Below are 15,551 nucleotides of genomic sequence, written 5' to 3' on the forward strand. Positions count from 1 at the left end.
TCGTGTACTACACTGTCCAGGCCTGAAATCTCTGTCTTGAACATAATTAATTAATTGTCAGTGTTTTGTCTAGCTGTCAGTCATTTGAGACTTAGAAGGTCAAATGTGCTTGGTAGTTTCCTTGACAGAGCCTAGGATTTATCCATTAGGTACGAAAACAAAACCTTCATTATACATGATTTCTCTACCTTTTCATCCAAACACCACTTTAGTTCAATACATGGTACTTAAACCATTGCTTTCTTGAATCCCCACTGATTTTGCACTTAGCTGTCTTTCTCTGTTGCATTTCTAAAGGCTTCTCCTTGTAAAACAAGGGGTAGTGTATCTTTGATATTACTATGTTTTGAGAGAAAAAGCTCAAGGAAGAAAATGAAGTATTAAAAAAAAAAACCAAAACAACCCAGTGCTGTGCCAACTGTCACTCCAGAAGGTAAAATGTGCATGTGCCCCTGCCCCCTTTAAAAAAACAAAAACAATTTTTCTATGCTGAACATACTGTAATATGAAAATGAAGGAATAATAAGGAATGTACTGTTGACAGGAAGACTGTCCAAGAAAATGAGGTGCTAACAAAATAATAAAAATATATTTATTGGTGTCATTAATCCCCAGGTTCTTTAAAAGCTATATATAGAGGAATCATTGCATACACAAACACCACGGACATGCAGCCATGTCTGGCGCAGAGCACAGCAGCTGTTTAACAGTGCATAGCAACATGACACAACAGTTTAGAACAAGAAGTGAATCCAAGTGAAATGTATTTAGTGGGAACTGAAGAGAGAATTTGAGCTGGCACAATCTAGCAATCCAAATTGTAAATTGGCCAGGATACTGATATTAAAACCCTCTTGTGAAAAGCGACATGGGATTTTTACTGACCATGAGCAGTCAATATCTCTGTTTTCTATCTCATCCAAAAGTGGGATATAAGAGCAGGACATCAGTGCCTATATTAAAAGGGCCCTTTACACAAAGCCAGAAATCGTTAACAGCAATAGAAATAGAATGATTTATTGGCAGGATAGAGATATTGCTTGGCAATGATCATGGAGAAACATACAGCAGAGCTCTCTGAGTTTTGTGGTATTCTTGGAGGGGATTAAGGAGTTGCTTAATTATAGTCATATAACAAATAATTACATCAGAAACAGAATGCTGTGCATAGAGATGAACCCAAAATCATTTATCTGAACCCCGCCATCCCAATTTCATGGGTTCAGATAAAATGGGACCTGACTATAAGACACCCCTGGTTTTAGATTTGCAAAACAAAATCCCTACTACCTAGTTTGCAAAACCTAATCCAGTTTTGCCTACCTCTCTCAAAAATACAAATCTGAATAAAAACATAATCACGTATCCTGCACCCACACAAACTTTCAGAGGGCTGATAAAATTAAACACCTATGTGAGCCATCACTGATTTTGGATTTGAAAAATTAAAATCCAACTAATGTGGACTTTCAAAACTGGCTCCAGTTGAGAACCTGTCTCTAGTTGCCCCTCTGGAAGGGCCTATTACTAAGGCTACGATTTAGTCCTGGGTATTTTTAATAAAAGTCATGGACAGGTCACAGGCAATAACCAAAAAGGTATGGCCAGTGACCTGTCCGTGACTTTTACTAAAAATACCCCTAACAAAATCTTAGGTGCTGGAGGGGGAGGGTTTCTGACAGCAGACACTGTCACTCCTCCAGGCAAGGGTCAGCCCAGAGCCCCACTGCCGTTTCTCCGGGTCAGGAGCAGTCCGGGGCCCTCAATTTTATGGGGACGGTCCTGATATTTGAGGCTTTGTCTTATATAGGTGTCTATTACTCCCCACTCCCGTCCCGATTTTTCACAGTTGCTGTCTGGTCACCTTAGGCGCTGCTGCTGCTCCCAGACAGCTGCTTCAGGGCAGTACCCGGGACCAGTTGCCTGGGGCTGTCGGAGCAGCGGCCGGTGGGGCTGGCTCCAGGGCTGCCCCAGCTGCTCGAGCAGCCCTGAGGTCAGCCCACTAGCCGTTGCGGAAGTCACGGAGGTCCCAGAAAGTCACAGAGATCACAGAAGTCACGGAAACTGTGACTTCTGTGACCTCCGTGAAAGACTCACAGCCTTACTGATTACATATGGATTGAAGATACAGAAAGAGAATTAGACAGCAAAGAAACTATCTTGATTAACCTGGCCATGAAATTTGATTAGTTTTGCCAGAAAACTGGAGGACAGTTTGGTGAAAGATAATGCAGAAGTACAAAAATCCCTAACCACCATTATGTGACTGTCCCATGGAATTTAATAGGAATCTACATAATAATAATTAGAGTTGCCACTTGACCTGTTTTTGACAAGCCTGGATGTTTTTTTCTAGTGCCTTGTTGGTTGCTGGTCACAAGATGTAATTTTTCAGTTATTTGTGCACTCATGTCACAGCTAGACGTGCACCAGAGCTGCCCATGCAGTTGGGAGATGTGACTGCAGCACATGTAGAGCTAGTTTGATCTAGCTAGAGCAAAACTAAATCAGGGGATTGGACTAGATGATCTCCTGAGGTCTCTTCCAACCCTAATCTTCTATGAATTCCAGTAATTCCACGGCAACACAGGTGACTGTACAGGCTAACCCTGCCCACCCAGGACTCTGGTTACATACTCAAGCAGCCACTGTGCATGCTCAAGGCCAAATTAACTCATAGGCAAACTACACACATCTAGGGCCCAAATTTGGGGAGAGGGGGTGGAAATTCACGGAGGTGTCAGTTTGGCTTGGCCACCCCTCACCCCACATTCATGACTGGGCCAAATCCGAGTAGCGCTGCAACCCCATGCACCATGTCATAATAGCACTCACCTGAGTTTGGCCCAGTAACCCCTCCATCATGAAAAAGGGACCAATTTGAGCAAGAGGCATTACAACCTAGCACATGGTCATATTAGAAGGTAGGGACCCAGAAGCGTATGTTTGCCTAAGGCCCAGTGATGGAGTAATCAGGCCCTGCCCATGCTGCCACAATTTCACTGCAAAATCAAAGCTAGCCCAGGTTAGGGTGACCAAATGGCCTGATTTTATAGGGACAGTCCTGATTTTTGGGTCTTTTTCTTATATAGACTCCTATTATCCACACACACACCCAGTCACCATTTTTCACATTTGTTGTCTGGTCATCCTAGCCCAGGTACGTCTACACGTGCTTCAATCACATCTCCCAAATGCAGTGCAGACATATTGTAAGCAATTATTAATGCAGTTAATTAAACCCAACTAAATTTAGCATATTATATGATGGGGTGGAAAAACAGTATTTTTTGGATACCAAGAGATCAAAAGGCCACACTGCTCATGACAGAATGTACAGAAGGTGTAACACCACTTCATATGCAAATGAAATGTAAATGTATCCTGTACATTTAGCAAATGTTTAATATCACATAGTATGATTTAAAATACTGCAAAAAATATGTCAAGCTTTCTTTCCTTTTTCAAACCAGCTAGTTGAGTGCTAACAAAATAGCTCACACAGATACTGATGTCTTAGTATGTGTTAATTTTATCTCAAACCATGAGAATTATTACAATGTACAGCTTTTAAAAATGACCCAGGAGGAGTGGATATACCAGTAAAGAAGTCTAGTGTGAACTTCCATTTGGAAAGAAGCACTGTATTAACTCCTATCACGTTTTGCCAAGGGCGTTGTCACCACAAAAGAAGCCAGACTGAAAAAATGCAGTCAAAAGAGATATAGTCAAATTCAGTTCATATTTTTAAACTTTACCTCTCTGTTACTAATAAACCACAACATAGGGCCCTCATTCAGAAATGAATTAAAATACATGCTTCATTTTAAACAGGTACTTATATCCCATTGAAATCAATGTGACTTTAGAATGTTGTTAAGTGCTGTGCAGAATCAAAGCCTAGATTATTGAGGCAGAAAAAAAACAGGAAATCTAATCTGCTTTTCCAAAGGGAATTTGAGTTAAAACTGTTCAGTGTCCTTTTTCTATTTAAAATTGATGTTCATGTATTACTATCTGTTAATGCTTTTGTATTTTCATGCTTTGGTGTTTCTATTTTATAAGTGAAGATGTTTTTACTTTAATTTTACATGTAACTATTTTTCCTAGTTGTTTATTTAGACTTGCTAAATCATTCCACATTTGTCTCCCCCATCCCAGAGGCCCACTAGGTTGTCCTGCATACAGCAAAGTTGTGCAATAATGTATTTCTTTCTTTTGCTATAGCTTTTGTTCTTCTAGCCAATAATGGCCACCCTGAAAAATGCTTCCTCGCTTCCTTTCCCAGCTCTCAGAGTTTCCCTTGCTGGCTCCTGCAACCCTTGTTCAGCCTGTGCCATGTTCCTTGCTGCAATAAGCAGTTGTACTCAAATATGGTAACATGGCAGCATGCGGGAAGTGTGTGCGTGTTGATCCTCTAGCCCCCCTTTTGCTACTCACCCTCTGCCTGCAATGGTCCAATCTCAACCACAATCCTTTCTCTCCCTGAATTTCTTCATATTCTCTCTGGACCTGTCACCCTCTCCCTTGGCTGCCTCCTGAGGGTAGAACATGCTACTGTTCAGAACCAGAAAGCAGGAAGTCTGGCCACCTATTCCTCTCTACTAGCTGCCTCTGTTTGGCACACTGGGCGGCTCAGTGGGCCTGAGTGACTCAGTACAGGTAACACTAAGAAGAGAGAGGTTAGAGAAACCTTTGGCTGCCTGAGCAGAAACCCAGAAGTAATCTCTAGCAGCCAGGAGGAAGAGCTGAAGGGGACACCTTGCTCACTGTCTGCTGCACTGCTTATGAGTGACATCTCAGCTGGCTGGAGTGAAACAGTGACAGTTTGGATATGTGTGGCGGTTATTCCAGATGAGTAGCACTTGTCAAGTTTAAGTGAGGTGAGACCAAGATCAGAGGAGGGCATAACATGAGGGAAAGAAAATATTTTAGAATTCATACACACATGACTTCTGATCTCACTCCCACTGGTTTTATGGTGTGGTCTAATTTCACAGCTGTGATTTTTGTTTGTTTGTTTTCTAATGAAATTGAAAGTAAAGGAGGAGGCGAGTGGATAAGCAGCAAAGAAATTGCAATAGCAGAAAACATGGAAGCAGGAACAGAAGTGATAACAGATCCTCCAATTAATTATGTTTTATTTATAATTTGTGTGCTGCATTGTATTGCTGTTTCATGGAAAAACTGCCACATTTCTTTTAATTTGGGGGCAGATGGGAAAGTGCTCAGATGCCACTGTGCTGAATAAGTAGATGCATGGTGTTATTCAGCTGTTAATGCGACCTGTCTCACTATTCTGGCTATGTTAAAGTTAGGCCCCCTGCTCTGGTAGGAGGTGAGCACCTCCTACATTGTGCAGATCATCCTCAATTCCTCCTGAAGTCACTGGGAGTTGAGGGCACTCAACACCAGGGAGGAATTGCCAGGATCTTGAAGGAAAGGTTTTGTTATGTTGAATAAAATTAGAAATATACTTTAAAATGTTATGAACCACCATATTTGTTTAAATGGCAAAAACTGAATACATTCCCCTTCCTAGCCTGTGCAATTTTGACACAAAGGAGTTACCACCAAATACAATTGTTCCTGACTTCACACTCAAAATGTTAGTAAATCTATTTGCTTCCTGATGCTCACTCAACTTGAATAATGCAAATAGTCTTCTCTTTCTAATTTGTTTTTATTTCTGAATATCATGCACCAACACATGGCAGTTGTGTTTGGGTTTCCAACACCACAGGGGGGAATACTGAAATCAAATACATCAGATATCTGAATACACTCTTACCTTTCATCACGTACATTGAAATGAGAAGCTGCATTACAAAGGCAGTACTCCTCACCAATTTATTTCCTTATTAAGATTCCAAAACCTCTCATTTGTTTTGTACAACATCTGCTTTGTACTCTTTGACAATAACCCACTTGATCACTTTTTCTTTTGGTTTACTATCTTGATGTTTTCATTCGGGTTTATGAAATGTTGGTGTTATTGTTTTGGACGATATTAAAAAATAAAATAAAAACCTCTTTATTTCAATTTAAACAATTAATGAAAAAATTCTATTCATATTAAGTCTGAGAATTTTTATGTCACAAACAAGCAAAAAAGTAAATACCCCCCCCTCCCAAATTATGAGCTTGAAACATCCAGTTAAACAAAACTAAAATGCACAGAGTCACACCTTCTGCTGTACAATACAGAAAAAACTGCTAAGAGATATGTCTGGGCTTCTTTGTATCACTTTTCTTCTGTGAAATTGGTTCATTATATGTACGTGAGATATGCCTCATGATTAAGTATATATCTTAGCTACACAAAAATAAATACATAAAAAAGGTAACAAGCTCTTGTGGTGGCCTTTGCACCTAAAAGAGCTGCGACATGGGGCCTGATCTGAAGGCCATTGAAGTCAATAGAAAGATGCCAATTAACTTCATCATGTGTTGGATCAGGCCCTCACTACAAAGTTTACTTCCAAATTCTATGCAAAACCCAAAACTATCAATTGGTATCGCCCCCATACTGATTTAGAAAACAAAAATAGGCCTATAAAGATTATTTGTAAGCTTCAAAAAGTGTATCTGTAGTTTGTCAAAATAATGAAGTAGTCAAGGCAAAATACTATGTATGTATGTGCCACACAGGAAAATAAATACGTATTATCTCAGGGGGAAAAAGGCCTACTATGCGAAAAGGCAGCTCAAAATACTTGAGATAATCTTTGCTTATTAAGCTAAAAATTTTGTCCCAGAAATCCTTTTAATGGAAAAACTAATGCTCAGATAAAGACCCTCTGCTTGGGTTAAAGAATGTACCCATAACAGTAAAGAAAGAGAAAAAAAAACTCATTATACCCACTACTTAAATATCATATTCTGTAAATAGATTTCAGCATCTCTTAGAATCAAAATACAGTACTTACACTCATTAAAGGGAACCAGGTAGACTTTTTGTGACTCATGAAAATAATAAATACATCACCCCAAAAGGTACTGCATTCCCTCTCTTTATACATGTTTACTATGTCCTGGAATTGAAATTATTGAACCCTTTAATTGTTCATTATAATGTGATTGGTTGAGACAGGATCAAGAGAGCTAATAATTTCATTTACAACTGTTCTCATAGCTGATCAATTTTGGCTCAGAGAGTCATGTGACTGTGTCTGGAGCTTCAGCAAAGGGTAATTTTCATGCTATTGCACACTTAAGGCTAAATAATACTGCATTAAAGATTTTCACTGGACACTTATTCCATACTTAATGGCAACGTTTGGAATGCATTCCCTTGGTTTTCTGCTGCTTTTTGCAGGACACGGAAAACAAAGAAACAGTAAATAAAATTGACGTTAGAAAAAGAGTTAAAACAATACTTTTAGCATTCCCCGGGGCACCATGAGGTATGCACAGCAATGTTGTGAGTAAAAACAACATTTAAAAGTGAGCGTGAGGGAAGGAAACTGAAAAAACAGAGCTATTTTCACTTACATTTATCCAAGAAGGCTGTTGGCATTACTTCTGGAGTTCTGTTATTGGCTGAGAGGGTCACATGACCCATGTGAACTAAAATAGAAAAGCCTTAGTAGAGGGAAACTGAAGCAGCAACAGGTTTGAAACAAAATACATGTTAAATGGTATGATATAACACGCATATTCTAGACTGGAGTGTTTAATTTATAGGGGAAAGTATGGTCCATTGGATTGAAAAGGTGGCCTCCGATAGGCCACAATACCCTTAGCCTATGACTTTGAACATTATATCCCAATATCACTCATCTTTTCAATGCGTGGGGGAAACAGTTTTCTACTATAAATTTCAGCTCTCATCAGTGTATAACTGAAACGCTAACAATTCTCAATATATTACCAGGACCTTAAAAATATATATTATCTGGTTGATTTAAAAACCAAAATCTTCCACTATTCTAGCTGTTTTCATTCTCTGTCTAAGGTTTTTATATCTCAGTCATACTATTGGTATCTAAAAGGGAAGTCATAAGAAAAATGCATATTTTCTGGAGGTAAATGGCAGTGCTATACAACATATGTAGCTGAGCAGTACAGTTTTCATTCTTTTATAAGTAAAACTTATGGTTGCAGAACTACAAATTACTAAAACGTGCCGTAAATCTGCAAGTTATAAATAGAGATAAAGTGCAAAGGATCCCAGACTAACAAGCTGTGCTGATGTCCTAACAGCTAAATGCAAATTAGCTACTGTCTGATTTCAAGGTCATTGCTTAATTGCACCATTCAAAAAAGAAGCTTTTCCAGACACCTTATTTTAAAAGATTCAGGCAGATAACACAATGACACTAGCATGAATTACTACAAGTCCCCTAGGTAACTTTCACACCAGGAAACTTTTTAAGGGTTTACTCAGGTTTCTTGTTGAGTTTTTAGCTTGATGCAGCTTCAACTTGATAAATTGCTAAGTGTCTTCTTTGTTTTATGTATCGGTCACATTTGTTACTGAAGGGGGAGAGATACTAAGGGATGCACAGAGCAAGAATGTGTAGGGGAGGATGATCAAGCAGCAGGGGATGTCTGTATGATGGCAGGACAAGGGCAGCAGAGAATTTATTGTTTCACTGGAAAGTTCTTCACGGGAATGACCCTCACCTTACAGTTCCAAGGAAAAATATTGAGACTCCAAAACTTTCAAAGCAAATATTCAGACAGGCTTTGGGACAGGGAACACAATATGAAATTTTTGCTCAGAGATCCACATTGTTGAAGAGAAGTAGAAATCACAAAAGGAGTCGGGGGGGGGGGAGTAAGTTAGGTTAGCATTCCTTTGATAAAGTAATACAAAAGGAAATCTGTTTGAACTATATGATCTCAGATGAACATTTAAAAAAAAACCTGTGAATATGCACCAAAGAACTAATTATACATCTATTCCGACAAAGAGAGAGTAATTTTTTTCAGCTAACGTTTTGTAAACTTCTTTGGGCCAGATTCTAATACACTTTATATTACAGGGCTGCCCGGGTGGGGGCAAGTGGGGCAATTTGCCCCGGGCCCCACAGGGGCCCCCATGAGAATATAGTATTCTATAGTATTTCAACTTTTTTTTATGGAAGAGGCCCCCGAAATTTGCCTCAGACCCCCTGAATCTTCTGGGTGTCCCTGTTATATTAAGGAGTATTTTACTCCATGAGAAGTCCCATTAATTAGAGTGGAAATTCTTATGGAGTAAGGTACTACACAGCATAAATATGGGTATCAAACTGCCCTTTATCATGTCAATTAGGTGAACCCCACTTTTACTAACCCTTTCCTCAGTATTTGAAAGGAAAAATTTAGGCATTCACTATAAGTATAGGAATGGAAGCATGTATCTAGTTAATGTAACTGCCTATAAAGTTCAAAGAAAATCTTCTCAAACTTCTTTGGCCTCATTTTTTTCTTATAATAAAGAATAAAATGTGTATTATGTGATTCATATAAATAATAATATGAAGGTATTTGTTATTATTTTATCAGTCATGCAAAGATAGCACAGTGATTGGTATCTGGGTACACCTTAACAGTTTGAATTTGGTTATTCAGCACCCAATCCTGCATGATGAAGTCAATGGCAGTTCTCCGCTGACTTCAATAGAAGCAGGACTGGGCTCTAACATTCCAAGTAAGGGGACGGGGAGCACAGCATGCTCCCCTGAGATCCACAGTTTCAAGAAAGAAGATTGAGAGGAATCTGATCTAACAGCTAAAAGCCCACCCTATGGATTATTAATCAGTGAGGTCTAGACCAAAAAATGAGCACCCTGAAGTTCTTTTTAAATGTGGCAAGGTTCATGCTTAAACATATTTCTGAAGAGAAATGCAGGCCCTCTATCAAAAATATCCTGTTACCAGCACCCATAAGCTTCACCTCTGGAACATAGAGCTTCGGCATTCTGGAAAGCATGATGTGCAGTGGCTTTCAGATGATGAGGCCATCCTATAGGCTGCTGCAGTGAGCCTAGATGAATTAGGACTTTGTCAATAGGAACTAGTGCCCTTTAATTTCACATGAGAGTCAATGGAGAATCAGTACAGAGAACAGAATTCAAGGATGATGTGTTCTTTTTGGCACACCCCACTCAAAAGATGGTTGCATTCTGGATTACTACAGACCTTCTGAATGGCTTTCAAAAATAGTCTCTGGTAGTGTCTGCTAGAATCGTCCAACCAAGAAGTTACAAAACCACGGATTATTGAGGCAAGATCCATACCTAACATAAACTGAAAAAAAACCAACAACAACAAAAAAAACCACAGTCTCTTTGCTAGCCAAACACTAAATGATTCTACTCTGGTGAATAAATAAACAGACCCTGAGACTGTAGATCAATTCAGTGATAGTTGGTCAGATGACCTCAGCTGAAGGAATCATTATATTTTTAACTAAAGCCTCAAAGTCTTTCCCCTTGCTGATCAGCATCACCTCCTACTTCCTCAGGTTGAGCTGCTAGTGGTTGGCTTTCATCACAAACTCTGACAGATACTAGTGACACTGGAGACAGCAGTGTCTGGGTCAGATCAAGAGCTGGGTGTCATTGGTGTATTGATGACACTGCCACTCACATCATCTCCCTCTCCTCTGCTCTGGCTTCCAGCATATGTTGAACAGAACATAACAGGACTGAACCTTACCAGGACTGGACCCACAGCTGACAGCACTTGGGAAGACGTAGTCACTCCCACTCTGGGAATGATCTAGAAAGATTTAAGTGGAACCACTCTCAGGAGATTCTAATTGCCCCTCCCAAATCATGCTTGCTATCATTTCAGCAACATCTCATGATCAATGACATATCCTGATGGTAACATTATAGGTTCTAGTTTCCCACCTTTAACTTTTCAGCAGTGCCACCTGCCTAAAATAGTGCAATTCCCAAAGTTCAGCACAGTAACATGCTGAGGAATGCCAGAATATACCACCCCAAGGATAGTGGGATAGAAATGTAATTATAGCAACAAGAGAGTCAAACTCTGAAGGAAGCATAGTCAACAAAGCAAATGGGTAGAGGACTGGGAAGGTAAGGACAGAAATATGTTCTTGAAGTGGAAAGGCTTAGATGAGAAAGAGAGAGAGATGAAGTTTAGAAGACAACCTTAAGGAGAGAGATTAAGGTGAAAAGGAGCACAAAGAAAGTCAGACAACAAAGGGGCCCTAATACAAGGTAAAAATCTTAAGAACCAAGTAAAAGGTATTTAGAGATGAGAATGATACCCAAGATCAGAAGTGGAACTATAAAACTAATTGACATTTTCTAAATTTCAGAAACTTAGAAGGATTCTGTGGCATTCTGCTTTCTAGCTTCCCATTTTTAGTAACACTCTTCATTCCCATCCTAAACTGCTCTATAACATTGTGGAGTGCCATTAAATAGCCATGTAATGTGACAAATGCTTTTTTCTGAAATATTCAACTGGTTCTATAGTTAGTCAAATACGTGTGTGTGTGTGTGTGTGTGTGTGTGTGTGTGTGTGTGTGTGTGTGTGTGTGTGTGTGTGTGTGTGTGTGTGTGATATGCAGAAAATAGCAGGAAAATAAATCAAATACTATATTTGACAAATATGTTGGGGGGGGGAGATTGCTATTTGACCTGCCCTAATAATAAGTCCCATATTTTGAAATGTATTCAGTAGAAAGTTGATTGACAGTATGTTGCAATTAAATATAGTGCAGAACTCTTTTTTGTTTTTTTTTTTGTTTTTTTTTTTTAATTTCAGGGGAAGAGATGTAGGGCCTTTAGATTTATTTATACTCTGGCTGATTTGTTTAGTCCTCAGGCTAGTAGATACTGGGTAATTTTTTCAAGCCTGGTTCAGGGTTTACACTTATCCCCAAAACATCTCACTATATGAAGAGAATCTCTCCCAAGCCAAAAATCAATAAAGTAATAAAATATCTTCAAGCTACAAAGTAGCAAGGCTGACTGGCTATTCCCTGTCTGTTTATAAACGCAATACTCTGATCACTCCCTATTTACACTGTATATACAACCCTCACACAAATGCATGTTCCTCACCACGAACATGCTAAAACCTAAATCATATCACTATCACTGAGTTCCCAAATAAAGCAATGAACTCCCTTAAGGATAGCAAAATTCTGTCAAAAGTATACACAAAAAAATTAATACTCTTTTATCCTCTATTATCCATTCAGATTAATTCAGATTTACTTAATAGAATGGCCAACAACAATATCAAAAGGCTATTAAGTATTATCAACCAATTATAACGGAATAAAACAGGACAGCTTATTCTGTCTTGATTCAGAAAAGATATTCAACAGAGTGTTTTGGGATTTTATTCTGCAACTTAGATCCTGGATAAATTTATTTTTCCAACAATCAAGGAAAAAAATTATTGCAAACAATATACAACCTAAACTGTTAAAATGAAAAAGATGAGTCAAATAGGGCTACACTCTTTCACCTCTCTTATATGTAACAGTAATCAAACCAGTAGCTGCCTGCATAGCCATTTGAACACTCTAATATCCCTGGTGTCAAAACTGGTCTCTATGAACATAAAGATAAGCCTGTGTACAGATGACTACCTAATTTATTTAAATTCATCCCAAACCTCTCTCTCTCCAGATTTTCTAAATTAATATGGTGATACATCTGGCTTAGAAATTAATATACATAAATGCAAAGCTATTCTCATAGAACCACTCTGGTGGAAAACACAGCTCTCAGATTCTCAACGTAAGTGGTCACCCAATAGATTTAGATGTCTATCACTGGAAAAAAGAATTTATGCACAATTTTGGAAAAAAACAAAAACAAAAAACTCTTTCATCCCTCATACAGAAAAATCCAGTCTGCTTTAGCAAAATAACACAATCCACTCCTCTTACTCTTGGGAGGCTTACATCTATTTAAAACATATATCTTCCCAAAGGCACTATTCTACACTTCTAAAGACATTCTCATATATCTCATCCCTGCTAGAAATAACAATCACTGAATAAAACAATTTCTAAGGAAAAACAAACACTAAACAAGGGAGAGTTTCCTTAAAATGCAGTTACCAACCTTTAAAGGAGGTCTTACCTTATCAAACTGAAAGATAATGATACTGTGAAATTCTGTAAGAACAGTTTTGAAACAGAAACATTTGATCCACACACACATTCACTCACTCAGGACCAACTTGGCCTACTATTGAAAAATACTTGAAATAACTCACTGCCTCTCAGACCATATTCTCAACAGACGAGCCTCACCCAGTCCTTATATAGCATAATGAAATGGCAGGAAACCAGGAAATTTCTAGGGATGGGACATTATCTAATGCCCACCCTCCCAGCTGCCAGGCTATCACAATCTCAACCTGCTTTACAGAAGTATTTCAGAGACTAACAATCTATAAATCTCAATCCAATTTAATATTGCTACCAAGATATTCTGTATGAATTGTATGCACAAGTTAGTTAAGGGGAAAACCCCAATATACACAATAAGCAATTTTTAATGTAGCTGCAACTTTGTGACTTCAGCTTATTTCAGCAGACTCAGGAAATGCAATGCTGTTTTAATGGAAATTTTACTTAAGAATTGCAAGATCAGGCCCCTTATTTGAAAGAACAGGTCCCATCTTTCTTCAGCCAGAAAATACAGTACAGCAGTTAATGGTCAGAAATAATTAAAAAATGGATAACCAAGATTTACTCTATAATATGTTCAGCACTACAGCCTCACGTAGTAAAAAACACCAAGCAACCACACACTAATGGAAGAGAGACCTAGGTATTTAAATTGAAGAATCTGACTGGCGAGTAGCACTCATGTTTTTACATAAAATCTCAATTTGTACTATATGTGTTCAAATAAAAGGCCTTATTACCAACAGATTATATTATTGCCTGTTTATTACCAATAAACTATGGGCTCTACCCAGCATATCATAAATGCCACTCAATAAGGGCCACATTTCCCCACCAACAACTCTTTAATAATTCAGAATTTCTGGATTCCAATTCAAAAGTTCTATCCTGCTGCAAATGGGAAAGTCATACAACTCACTTCCGTGTTATGACTTCTGGACATTACAGCCCTGATCCAGAATCCAGTGAAGTCAGTGGAAAGACTACCATTGTCTTCAATGGTCTTTAGATCAAATTTATGTGAATGGCCTCAAGTGTATCAGGAGATTCTTAACACGTTTTTTCTGTTTGCTAGGTGAAACTTACATATACCATAAAATGATAACAGAATACATTATATGAGATGTGGTTTGCATACCTGGAGTGTCTAGCCCTGGCATAACCTGTTCATAATAGCCAAGACTTTACCCAGGCCTACGGCAAGCACCTGACTGAGAGGATACCTAATATACGTCCTCAGCTTTCTCTCATTGAAGCAAATGGGAATTCTGTCATTGTCTTCCACAGAAGCATGATTGAGCATACAACTGTAAGAATGTTTTCATAGAACTAAAGGGACATCAACAAAATAAATTCTCATTGATTTGGTCAATATAGTAAATTACTTAACCATTTGTGGACAAATCCTAGTTCTACATTTTCAAAAGTCTCAAGTGATGTATGGTGACCTCAATCTTTGAGTATCCAACTTAAGACTTATTAAAGGGACCTGATTTTCTGAAAGTGATGAACACATGCCCTCTGAAACCTTTAAGGGCTATAAAGTCGAGTACTCAAAAACAGAGGCACCTCAAAGTACTAGTCACTTTTGAACAACTAAGCTATAGAATAGAGAGTTCTATGGAAATTAAATAGTTATGTAGAAACTATTCTTAAAACCCACACATTTTAATAGTGAATCACTTCCTTTTCATAGACTTTTTAAATTAACCTATACAATTTAGTAGAGAATGATAGCATTCTATAGCAGCAAGGATATAACTGATTTAAAAATTCTATAAAAAGGAGATTCCTTATGAATTGCTATAGGACCTTCCTATTTGGGATATCTGCCACATTCGTGATGTGGTCAGCATTCTCTCACATATTCATGGTCCTGGCCAGTTCCCCAGGCACTGCAGCTGCTGAAGCCTGAAGTTGTTGTTCTGCAGTGTTGGCCTCCTGTCAAAAGAGGATGCTATACAGAGCAAGTAGTAGGCTAGCAGTAGATTGATGTCCCCTTTCACATCTCGGCAGCTATACACTCTGGTGTCTCTGCTTAGAAGAAACAGTTTTCGGGGAACAGAGAGGCCGGCACTCAAGAGCAATCACAGTGAGGGAATTTAGGTGAAGTCTAACAGAAGCAAGAGGGGTGTAAAAATGTGGAATTGAGAGAATCATTAAGCGGGAAGAAACGGAGGATCTCCAAAAGGTAAAAGAAATTGAGGAGGATATGAAAGTTTGCAGGGACTGAGCAAAGGGCTTCTGCAGAGCTTTTCCCTCATGCCATGTATACGTTCATTACATGGTTCACTATGCAGTCAAGTTAGCCACTCAGTAGTGCACAGGGTAGCCTTTCAGAGCCATGCACTTTAGGAGCTGTACAGAAAAACTCTTTGCAAAATGCACTGCATCTGTTAAGAGTGTGTTTTATAAAACTCATAACATAGCC

The 15,551-nt window shown here is 38.7% G+C and overlaps 1 protein-coding gene across 3 annotated transcripts in view; it reads right to left on the reverse strand.

The window, feature by feature from the left end:
• ESR1 (estrogen receptor 1) overlaps positions 1-15,551 on the reverse strand; it is a 285,231-nt gene that overhangs the window by 239,533 nt on the left and 30,147 nt on the right. Inside the window, exon 1 of one of the 3 annotated variants that reach the window (XM_039530315.1) lies at positions 7,495-7,518. The exons of the other annotated variants lie outside the window; for them this stretch is intronic. The gene's annotated coding sequence lies outside the window, so the exon portion shown is untranslated. Of the gene's footprint in view, positions 1-7,494; positions 7,519-15,551 lie in introns of those variants that run through there. 3 annotated transcript variants of the gene reach the window in all.

This window comes from Mauremys reevesii, linkage group 3 (genome assembly GCF_016161935.1).
Source record: "Mauremys reevesii isolate NIE-2019 linkage group 3, ASM1616193v1, whole genome shotgun sequence".
In the NCBI taxonomy this organism is placed as follows: domain Eukaryota; kingdom Metazoa; phylum Chordata; order Testudines; family Geoemydidae; genus Mauremys; species Mauremys reevesii.